This window comes from Brienomyrus brachyistius, unplaced genomic scaffold, assembly GCF_023856365.1.
Source record: "Brienomyrus brachyistius isolate T26 unplaced genomic scaffold, BBRACH_0.4 scaffold55, whole genome shotgun sequence".
NCBI classification, from domain to species: Eukaryota; Metazoa; Chordata; class Actinopteri; order Osteoglossiformes; family Mormyridae; genus Brienomyrus; species Brienomyrus brachyistius.
This window is the reverse complement of record NW_026042330.1, coordinates 167,615-179,811: the sequence shown is the minus strand read 5'-3', so window position 1 is coordinate 179,811 and position 12,197 is coordinate 167,615. Positions and strand designations below refer to the sequence as shown.

Here is a 12,197-nt window from a genome sequence, read left to right as displayed (position 1 = left end):
CGGGATGGGGAGGAAAGGAATGGCGGGGGGCCAAATTCCCCCCCCTCTGGAGCCAGCTCCCCCGCTGACCCCCATAGGCACCCCCCCCCCCCCCCCCCCCCCGAAATCCATCCAAGGTGGGGGGCCCAGGCCCATCCAGACCGGGGCCAAAGGCAGTGGCATCAGCGGGCCCCACAGAGCCCAAGACACCCCACCACAGAGGAAAAACTACCCCCGCCCCAGCATTCAGTCAACTCTCAGACTGCATAAGACAAAAGACATCCAGGTTGAGTCCCTCCTCCTCCTCTATTGGATCCCCCCCCCCCCCCCCCCCCCGCAGAGTGGATACCCCAAAAGCAGGGACCCCCTGCGGACAGATGGTAAGAACCTCCCCAACCGGCCGAGGTACACGGTTATGTTAACTGCAGTGAGGCCTCTTTCACTTGACCCTGCTAAGTCTGTACAGTCATAGCAAGAGAGTCAGTTAAACACAGAGAGGTTGATCTGCAGTGTTGGATTATCTGTTGGGAACCTGTACAACCACGTATTGGCCACTTATTCACAAGCGCTTTGCTGCCACTTGCTGGTTAATGTTTAATAATAGTTAACTAGTGAAGGTTAGACTGGATTTTATTAAATTGTCTATTAATTCTGAAAAAATGCGGTACTATGCAAAAGTCTTGGGCCATCAAAGAAAATGTTTAATGCTATTTATCTGGGTTTTGTATATTTGCTCAGAACAAAAACACAATTATCATTAAAATATATGCAAATTAAAAGTAACACAATAAAAACTAACAAGAATTTCTCCTTTTCTCCAAAAAGTTGCTGATGCCTTGTTGGATCACTAGATGAACCACGCTTTGGTTACAAAATCTCTCCTCAGGGGCACCTCAGCCATTCCATGTATTTGTTAAATTTCACCACCAGCTCGCTTAATTAATTTAATTATTAAACAAATGTTAATGATGTATTGATTAGCCATAGGAGTTGTGTTAATGGTCAAGTCAAAAATATATGGGTGTATTAGATGGTTGGTGCAAATGCTGTACTGACTTAGAAGAGATTTTGAAATGACTGGGCTGCCACTCTTTGATGGACAAAATATTATAATTCTAGACCAAGATGAACATCATTTTATTTGACGGCCCAAGACTTTTGCATAGTTTTGTATATGTCTTTTATACTGGTCATTATTTGTTTTAATACATGATTAATAAATTGATACTTTACAAAACATTTAGTATTTTTATGAAATTGGTTATTATTAAAAACAAATTCCACAAACTTAAACGGTTTGTGGTTATTAGGTCACGCCTCCTTGTCAGGGCCCACCAATCAGGGACTCTTTTAGAGGGTGATGTACGCATTAAATCAGGACCGCCCACTTATCGCTCCAATCACACCACCATCCAATCCAATCACAAATCACACCAGTTTGTCTCAGCTGACAGCAGCCTCACATATCAACTAAGGAGGAAGACGGCATATCAAAAGTAAAAAGAAAGACAACATCAAATGAAAACATCCCTGTGTTTTCTGCTTTCAATCCCATTAAATGACAGTAAATCTAGTTGCTGTCCATGGTTCTGAAAACCTGGATCAGTAAATTCCAAATGAAACTTCTTTACCTGATTTAATTGTAACATATTTTGTTGGCAATGATGCTTTGTTGAGTCTAGAAAGGCGCAAAGTGGGTTACAGATAATTTAAATGAAGTAGTTTTACTTAAAAACCAGAAAGCTTTGAATAATCAGTTCAGCTTTGGACTATAGTGCTTCACAAAAGTAAAATCCATCCAGTTAAATCTCTTTACCTCCAAGTCAAGAAGGAATCAAATGCAGAAGCACATTGTGGGAGATACAAGGTGCAAACACATTAAAAGCACTTTTTTGTGTGAACATTATAAAACAGATTGATACATATTAAGCAGTTTGCAACTTTACATCCAGAGCTACATCAGTCAGAAAAAGATGACCAGCCCAACCAGCAGCTCCATCTCTGATTGTACAGAATCCCTTGTCTGAAGTCATGACTAAACTAATTTCCATCTCTGCCTTCAGCTTCATCAGATAGATTAAATTAGGAACTAAACTAAACTAGGAGGGAAATACAGTCAAACTATGTAAGTAGCTGAATTTTGTTTATCCACTAGAGGGCAGCCACACATAGATTCCCTTATAAATGGTTCTGATGCTTCAGGGAAGCACTGTAGAGAGACCCAGGTATGCCAGTGAGGAGCAGATAAAGAGCAGACGGATCCACCAACTAGCTGTAATATATAGTATTTTCATTGAATTTAAACAAATGAATATAACAGTGTCAGAGTGTCAGATCCATGTGACTTTTTATGATTGATGAGCTTTGAAAGCCTGAAAATGACTGAGGACGCCCACGGACCCCATTATGTGTGAAACACCATTGTGGTGCTGAGAGAAAGACAAACAGCACTCAGTCTGACAGGACTGCTGATAAGACCCAGATGAAGTGAATCACCTGACTTTGCCCCCCTTCCCCTCTGGACACCCCCGCCCCTGTCATACAGACACCTTCCTAATGGACTTCTTGATTTGTACTGATCCACAGATATTAAAAGGACCTACTGCAGTGACATTTTAAAACTGTATAAAACATAATAAAGACTGAAACAAAGGCCTGAGGTCAGACCCTCTGTATGCGGCACACAGTGTTTCTGCAGAGTCTCACACTCACATCCTGTATGACGACATTTCTGCTGTTCAGAATAAGTCTGATTTCACTGCTCTTTGCTCATTTGCAATATGAGGAAGTAACAGTTTAGAAAAGAACTAGACTTATTTGATTAATTTGTTTGTAGTTTAAACTGTGAGCATGAATGATTCACTGTGAAGGCCAGCTATCAATAATTTTGCTATGAAATCATGTTTCTACCCCTCCTGGAGCCGACACCTTATCGTGGTGGAGGGGTTTGCGTGTTACAATGATCCCAGGAGCTATGTTGTCTGGGGCTTTATGCCCCTGGTAGGGTCACCCAAGGCAAACAGGTCCTGGGTGAGGAACCAGACGAAGCACGGCTCAAAAACCCCTTATGATGAGAAAAATATTGGAACCACGTTTTCCCTTGCCCGGACGCGGGTCACCGGGGCCCCCCCCCTGGAGCCAGGCCTGGGGGTGGGGCTCGATGGCGAGCGCCTGGCGGCCAGGCCTACATCCATGGGGCCTGGTTGGGCGCAGCCCGAACAAGGCACGTGGGTCCCCCCTCCAATGGGCTCACCACCCATGGGAGGGGCCATAGGGGTCGGGTGCGAAGTGATCTGGGCGGCGGCCAAAGGCGGGGACCTTGGCGGTCCGATCCTCGGCTGCAGAAGCTAGCTCTAGGGACATGGAATGTCACCTCTCTGATGGGGAAAGAGCCCGAGCTGGTGCGCGAGGTTGTGAAGTTCCGGCTAGATATAGTCGGACTCACCTCGACGCACGGCTTGGGCTCTGGAACCAGTCTCCTTGAGGGGGGTTGGACCCTTTTCCACTCTGGAGTTGCCCGCGGGGAGAGGCGCCGAGCGGGCGTGGGCATACTTATTACCCCCAGGCTGGGCGCCTGTACATTGGGGTTTACCGCAGTGGACGAGAGGGTAGCCTCCCTCCGCCTTCGGGTGGGGAGACGGGTCCTGACTGTTGTTTGCGCTTATGCGCCAAACAGCAGTTCGGAATACCCACCCTTTTTGGAGTCCTTGGAAGGGGTGTTGGAGAGCGCTCCTCCTGGGGACTCCCTTGTTCTGCTGGGGGACTTCAATGCTCACGTGGGCAGCGACAGTGAGACCTGGAGGGGCGTGATTGGGAGGAACGGCCCCCCCCGATCTGAACCCGAGCGGTGTTTTGTTATTGGACTTCTGTGCTCGTCACGGACTGTCCATAATGAACACCATGTTCAAGCATAAGGGTGTCCATATGTGTACTTGGCACCAGGACACCCTAGGCCGCAGTTCGATGATCGACTTTGTAGTCGTGTCGTCGGACTTGCGGCCGCATGTTTTGGACACTCGGGTGAAGAGAGGGGCGGAGCTGTCAACCGATCACTACCTGGTGGTGGGTTGGCTCCGCTGGTGGGGGAGGAAGCCGGCCAGGCCTGGCAGGCCCAAGCGTATAGTGAGGGTCTGCTGGGAACGTCTGGCGGAATCCCCTGTCAGGGAGAGTTTCAACTCCTACCTCCAGCAGAACTTCTCCCATATCCCGGGGGAGGCGGGGGACATTGAGTCCGAATGGGCCATGTTCCGTGCCTCCATTGTGGAGGCGGCTGACCGGAGCTGCGGCCGCAAGGTGGTCGGTGCCTGTCGCGGCGGTAATCCCCGAACCCGCTGGTGGACACCGGTGGTAAGGGATGCCGTCAAGCTGAAGAAGGAGTCTTATCGGGCCTTTCTGGCCTGTGGGACTCCAGACGCAGCTGACGGCTACCGGCAGGCCAAGCGGAATGCGGCTTTGGCGGTCGCTGAGGCAAAAACTCGGGTGTGGGAGGAGTTTGGTGAGGCCATGGAGAACGACTTCCGGACGGCTTCGAGGAGATTCTGGTCCACCATCCGGCGGCTCCGGGCGGGAAAGCGGTGCAGCATCAACACTATTTATGGTGGGGATGGTGCGCTGCTGACCTCAGCTCGGGACGTTTTGGGTCGGTGGAGGGAGTACTTCGAAGACCTCCTCAATCCCACCGACACGCCTTCCAATATGGAAGCAGAGTGTGGGGGCTTGGGGGTGGACTCGCCTATCTCGGGGGTGGAGGTCGCTGAGGTGGTCAAAAAGCTCCTCGGCGGCCGGGCCCCGGGGGTGGACGAGATTCGCCCAGAGTTCCTCAAGGCTCTGGATGCTGCGGGGCTGTCCTGGTTGACACGCATCTGCAGCATCGCGTGGACATCGGGGGCAGTACCTCTGGACTGGCAGACCGGGGTGGTGGTCCCCCTCTTTAAGAAGGGGGACCGGAGGGTGTGCTCCAACTACAGGGGGATCACACTCCTCAGCCTCCCTGGTAAGGTCTATTCGGGGGTCCTGGAAAGGAGGGTCCGCCGGATTGTCGAACCTCGGATTCAGGAGGAGCAGTGTGGTTTTCGCCCTGGCCGTGGAACAGTGGACCAGCTCTATACTCTCAGCAGGGTTCTGGAGGGTTCATGGGAGTTTGCCCGACCAGTCTACATGTGTTTTGTGGACTTGGAAAAGGCATTCGACCGTGTCCCTCGTGGGGTCCTGTGGGGAGTGCTCCGGGAGTATGGGGTACCGGGCTCCCTTTTAAGGGCGGTTCGGTCCCTGTATGACCGGTGCCAGAGTTTGGTCCGCATGGGCGGCAATAAGTCGGACTCGTTTCTGGTGAGGGTTGGACTCCGTCAGGGCTGCCCTTTGTCACCGATTCTGTTCATAGTTTTTATGGACAGAATTTCTAGGCGCAGCCAGGGCGTTGAGGGCGTCCGGTTCGGTGACCTCAGGATTAGGTCTCTGCTTTTTGCGGATGATGTGGTTCTGTTGGCCTCATCGAGCCGTGACCTTCAGCTCTTGCTGGAGCAGTTCGCAGCCGAGTGCGAAGCGGCTGGGATGAGAATCAGCACCTCCAAATCCGAGACCATGGTTCTCAGCCGGAAAAGGGTAGAGTGCTCTCTCCGGGTTGGGGATGGGGTCCTCCCCCAAGTGGAGGAATTTAAGTATCTCGGGATCTTGTTCACGAGTGGGGGAACGATGGAGCGGGAGATCGACAGGCGGATCGGTGCGGCGTCGGCAGTCATGCGGGCGCTGCATCGGTCTGTCATGGTGAAGAGAGAGCTGAGCCAAAAGGCGAAGCTCTCGATTTACCAGTCGATCTACGTTCCTACCCTCACCTATGGTCATGAGCTTTGGGTAGTGACCGAAAGAACGAGATCGCGGGTACAAGCGGCCGAAATGAGTTTCCTCCGCAGGGTGGCTGGGCTCTCCCTTAGAGATAGGGTGAGGAGCTCAGTCATTCGGGAGGGACTCAGAGTAGAGCCGCTGCTCCTCCGCATCGAGAGGAGCCAGATGAGGTGGCTCGGGCATCTGATCAGGATGCCTCCGGGACGCCTCCCTGGGGAGGTATTCCGGGCATGTCCCACTGGGAGGAGACCCCGGGGAAGACCCAGGACACGCTGGAGAGACTATGTCTCTCGGCTGGCCTGGGAACGCCTCGGGGTCCCCCCAGAGGAGCTAGACGAAGTGGCCGGGGAGAGGGAAGTCTGGGTCTCCCTGCTGAGGCTGCTGCCCCCGCGACCCGACCCCGGATTAAGCGGGAGATGATGGATGGATGGATGGATCATGTTTCTAAAATAAGATTCTAGATGTAATCAAAATATTTATTCCTGGTAAGAGCAGGACAAAAGCAGCATCAAACTGTTTTCCTTATTACAGACAAGAAATAGAGAGAAAATGTATCAGTGCACAAACAGTTTATTTTTATCAAAGATAGATGGATGATTTTTAAACATTTAAAACCCAGAAAAAGGGAGGCAGTGAAGTTATGGAGAGTCAGGAAGTGAGTGTCAGTCTCCACAGATCTGAGGTCAGCGATACACACTTCAGGCTCCTCTGATGCTCCTCTTCATCCTCTTCTTCACTGATGGGCCTCCAGGTGAGGATCACTTACTCTGGGACAGGCTCTCACTCTCTCTCACTCCACCATTCAGCGTAGTTAAGATGAAGATACATTTTGCACAATATACTTACTACATCTATATTTTTATATTCATATTGTTCCCTGAAGTTTTATCACTTCCCAATAATAGTCTGTGGCGGTAGCATGTTGACTGACTGATTTTAGAATTGATTGCAGTCTTCCTTGTGTCCACTATGTGGCAGCAGTATACAGGAAATATCTTATTCTGTCACAGCTGCTGGTGTGTGTATAAATTCACATACTCTGATAGTAAGTAACTCTGCCTCCAACTGTTTGTCAGGGATCTGGGCAGGAATGAATTACATGTCAAATGTACATACAACAGAGATGGGCTCCTGGGAGAACTTTGCCAGAAGTTGAAACACGACTTTAAGAATGACACTGATCCAGAAGTGGATAGTTTAGGTCCAGAGAGTAAAAATCCAGTCCTGTATTTTGTTTCAAACAACTAGTTGTGTAAAGTGCCACAGACTCAGAGTACTCAGCTGGTTGGTTGAAACTAAATCTTGGTCTGGATTTTTACTTTCTGGACCTGAACTATCCACTGCTGCACTGACCCCCACCTTCTTCTTTTTTTTCGCCTTTGTCTTGTCCGGCAGCTTTAGCAGAATCGAGGTCTGAATGCACTGCTCTGCCAAACATGTTTGCTTTACCATGAGGGGCTCTATAAACTCTGTATAGACTCCTCATGTTAATCGATTTCTTTATTTTATTTTATTTGATTTTATTTATTTATTTTATTTTGAACACATACAAAATTTTGCAGTGGGTGAGCTGGCCGAAGAGGAGGGACAGATTAGGAGGGAAAAAAGAAGGAAAAAGAAAAAAGGAATAAGTGAGAAACATGTCAAGAGTGGATAAATTCAGAAATGTGAAATTATCCAGAAATGGATGAATTCAGGAACAAACAAAATTAAAAAGTGAAGAAAGTAACACAACTATACAAGCATATAAAATCTTAGTGTGTGCTTGGATGGATGCATGCAAGTATAAGTGCATGTGTGCTCAATTGTGTAGGCGAGATGCAGGCTAGGGTGCGTGTGTTGTGTGCGTGTGTTGTGTGCATGTGTTGTGTGCGTGTGTTGTGTGCGTGTGTTGTGTGCGTGTGTTTTCAACATGAAATGGACTAAATAGCAAGGGTGGGACGCCGCAACCACACCCCACAAGAGCCAGAGGTCGGCGGAGACAGGCCCGGGAGGACCAGGACGTACGCAGCACCCAAAGAGCACGGAAGAGCCGGGCCCCACGTCCCAATAACAGCCATGCCTCCACTCCAGCCGGGGGAGGAGGGAGGTCCCAGACGCAGCCCCCGCAGCCAAAAGGGCATGAGCCCCAAAGAACCAGAGGTGGGTTCCCAAATGCGAGGGCGCGGCCACTCCCGTATGAGCTAAGGCCAGGGCCCCTAGGACCCCAGGCGGCCGGGGGCCGACCAGCTCCCAGTAGAGAGCCTCACCCACGCTGGAGAGGCCCGAGCCCCCCCCGGGCCACCAGCCAGTGGAAAGGGGCCAGCAACCATGCCCAGGAGACCAACCGCACCCAGGACGGAGCAGCAAGCACGGACCCAGGCCGCCACCATCCACACAGACACCCCGCAAACACACCTCGCAGCCATGCACATACACCATACACACATCCCCACAACATACACAGACACCCACACACAGAGACAAAAAGACATAGGCCCATTTACTCCGAACTGCCCTCCGACGTGCGGGAGAATGCAACCAGCCGCGACCCCAGGGCGCCACCAGCCGAGCGACCACCCAAGCGCCCCCCCCACACCCCCGGCAGGAAGCAGGGGAGTAGGAAGACCCTCCCACTCTCCTCCCCCATGCACCTGTGTGAAAGGTAGAGTGTTGGAGGCGTGTGGTGATGTATGAGACTGTATGTAGTGTAAGGGTGAGTATGACAGTTGAGAAACTAAGATGAATTTAAAATTGACGGGGGAAGCGTTGAGGAGCGCTGCTTGTGAACAGCTCTCCTCCACATCTCCTCCCCATCAAGACCCTCAATGTATATGATGTGAGTAAAATTTGGGGGCGGCAGCAGCACAGAGGCGAGTGATACCACCAGCCTCTGAGTAGTGCCCCCGCCCCCCAAGGCCCCGTGTGTATACTGGTATGTGATGACTAAAGTGCAATTAAAACGGGGAGGCAGAAGGCCGCGCAACAGAGTGAGTAAGGCCACGTAAATGGCCCTCCCCACCGTAGTATGCACGGCATACGCCCCCCCCCCCCCAGAGGTCGTACATGTGTGCGTGGCATGTTGTGAATGAGGGGGGAGAGGGGCTAGGATTCATAAGGCCAGGGGGCAGATTATTCACCCCCTGGAAAAAGAAAGCCAGCTAACCAGCTGCCTTAGTAGGCACCCCAGCCCCCCCCGCCGAGCGGGAAGGAGCGGACCTGGGGCCTCCAGGGCACTGCCAGCACCAAAACCCACCCCACCCCTCCCCCACCCTCGGCGGCACCCCGGTGGAAACACAGGCCACCCCGGCGCAGGGAGGCACCCACCGAAGAGATGGCCAGGCCCCAGGCGCCACAGCCTCGAACCCCGTACCGAGGCCTGCACCAAAGAGGTGTTACGATCCTCAGTCTAGGGTTGAGGACCGCCAGAAAGGTAAAGGGAAAGGAGAGGGGAAAACGAGACAACCAGGGTATGGGAAAAGGGAACACGGGACACAAAGGGATCTTTTTTTGTATTTTTTTTATGTTTATTCACAAAGACTTTCACACACAATAGGGCAACAGACTTCGGGAGTGACACCGCCAAAACAATAAACAAAACCCCACTAACGAACACGTCCCAAACTAAGCTAATTCTAAATGAAAAGAAAATGACACAGACTAATCCTAACTCCCTAACCAAAACACAGAATAAGCAACACGTACGCAAAACAAAACAGCCGTCACTCCCTACGCACTTAACAGAAACGGACATACAGAACACCAAAGCCGAAACACAGTATCCGAGGGGCGAAGCAAGAGAGGAGTCAGGAGGAAGGCAATAGATCACAAACCAGAAAGCAGTCAAAACCAAAGGCAAAGGTACAGAGGGATAAGGCAAGAGACGAAAACCGGAAAACCAAAAACTGTCATACACGATCAATCAAAAGAACACAAGCAAATCAATAGCGCAACAACCAACTGTGAGCAGAGCTGCCGCTACTCTCCCGCGCCGGCCTTTTCAATTCACAAACGCGGAAGTAGCGTCGAGGCTCGGGGCATGGCCAGGTCCGGGAGGCGGAGACGAAGGCAGCCGGACAACAATCAGGACAATCCCCCCCAAACCTTACGGCACGTAACAGAGGTCAACCGCCCCTCCCAGGGCCAGCCCCTGCCACCACCAGCACTCCAGACCCCACGCCCCATAACCACCAGTTAGCACCCGCCCAAGCTCCCCCCCACCACCCCCAGCCAGGGCAAACACCCAGACATCATAAAACGGCAGCCATCCCAAGAAGCCACTAGACGCCCATTGCTCGAGGGCCCAACCCCGCCATCCGCCAGGATCCCGAGGAGACGAGACCACAGCCGACCACCCCCCCCATATAATGGAATTGGCCCAGAGAGAGAGTGGACCAGAGAGAATCCAATTCACATAATTGTTTATTTTGGATGGGAGCAGATATTCTCTCCATACTTAAGTGGTCTAACAGTAAATTTCTATGCTGAGTAATACATAAATTATTTTTTGATTTCCTGTTCATGAAGATAGTTTTCTTTGCAATGCCTAAGGCAGTAAGGATTATGTGTGCCTTATTTTCTTCCATATCTAATTCACTTGCATCTCCTAAAATATACAGTGTGGGTGAGGTTGGGATATGACAATTAAACCATACTGATAGATCTTCACATATCATCTGCCAGAACTTCTGCACCGGTGTGCAGGACCTTATTGCATGCATGTACTGTAGTTCTCCACAAAGTTACCTGAGCAGTGGGTACATAAGTTTGAGTGTTTAAGGCCTATTTGGAACATCCTTTGTCCTGTGTAGTGTATTCAATGGAGAGTTTTGTATTGTACAAGTTGCAAGTTGGGACTTTTAGTCATTTTGAAAGGGTTTAAACATATTTGATTCCAAACGTTTTGCTCGGGATCAATGGATAGATCTTGCTCCCATTTTGAGGTTGGGAGGGAAATTGAGTCATCTATTTATAGATTTATAATCCCTTTATCACGCCATACAGGAAAGTTCAATGCTTTCTTTTTTTGGCAAATATCTGGATTGTTCCAAATGGGTGTTAGATTACAGGGCTAAGTGCAGACCTGGTTATTTTAAAAAATTCCCACCAGGCTGTCAATGAGGTTACTAAGGCTTTTAAAACAGTTATAACGCTTCATGCTAGGACTTATAAAGGGTAGATCAGAGATTTTTTACTTCTCCACTGATTGCTTGTTCTAAGTCCAGCCATGGACTGTCTACTGGGCTTGATTTAATCCAATTTGATACATACTGCAATCTGTTGGCTAAGAAGTAGTGATAGAAATTTGGTAGTTCTAGACCACCATCACCTTTAGCATTTTGTAGGGTTTTTAATCTTATTCGCGATGGTTTATTCTTCCATAAAAATGATGAGATGCTTGTGTCTAGTGATATAAACCAAGCAATAGAGGGTTTATTAGGGATCATTGAGAACAAGTAATTGATTTTAGGCAGGATCTTCATTTTAATGGTGGCAATTCTACCCATGAGTGATATAGGTAGATTTTTCCATCGCATGAAATCTACCATTTTTAATACTGGAATGTCATTCATCTGTACCAAGTCTGAGAGCCTGGTGGAAAAATGTATGCCTAAGTATCTGAGGTTACCTGACTGCAATAGAGTAGCAGTTGTGTTTTGGAAATTACAAGGCAGAACTGTTGGTCTGCTCCAGTTGACGGAGTAGTCTGATATAGATGAGAACTTATCTATAAGTGATATTGTCTTAAGAAGAGAGGCTGGTGAGTTCCTAAGAAAGAGTAATACGTCAACTGCATAAAGGCTTATCTTATGGTCTATTTTTTTTTTGTTTGAATTCCTTTAATATGTAAATTTTGTCTAATCGCCGCTGCTAGTGGCTCAATGAAGATAACAAAAAGCGAGGGAGAGAGCGGGCAGCCCTGCCTGGTGCCCCTCTGCAAACGGAGGCTTCGAGAAAATAGTTCATTTGTCCTAATACGTTCATTTGGAGAGCTGTATAGTGTTTTAATCCAGCTTATGAAGGATGAACCAAATCCAAATTTATGTAGAACTGCAAATAGAAATTTACAATTTACTTTGTCAAATGCTTTCTCTGCATCTAGAGATATAACCATGGTTTCTAATTTGTTAATGGAGCAATAGTCTATAACATTCAATAGTCTACGTGTATTATTGGCTGAGTGTCTACCCTTGATAAAAACCTGTTTGGTCAGGATGTATAAGAAATGGACTAACTTTCTCTAATCTTTTGGCAAGGACTTTGGCAAATTATTTTAAGATCTACGTCTATGAGTAAGATTGGGCGGTAGCTCGATGTCAGCGTTGGGTCTTTACCAGGTTTCAGAAGCAGGCTAATAGTTCAAGTTTGGAGATAGCGAGTGATCATTCTGAATTTGA

The 12,197-nt window shown here is 49.2% G+C and overlaps 2 protein-coding genes across 6 annotated transcripts in view; both read right to left on the bottom strand.

Annotated features, from left to right (window-relative positions):
• LOC125724130 (uncharacterized) overlaps positions 1 to 12,197 on the bottom strand; it is a 170,890-nt gene that overhangs the window by 37,322 nt on the left and 121,371 nt on the right. The gene's annotated exons all lie outside the window — the stretch shown is intronic.
• The window catches only part of LOC125724129 (uncharacterized), a 229,571-nt gene that overhangs the window by 196,545 nt on the left and 20,829 nt on the right, over positions 1 to 12,197 (bottom strand). The window lies entirely within an intron of this gene.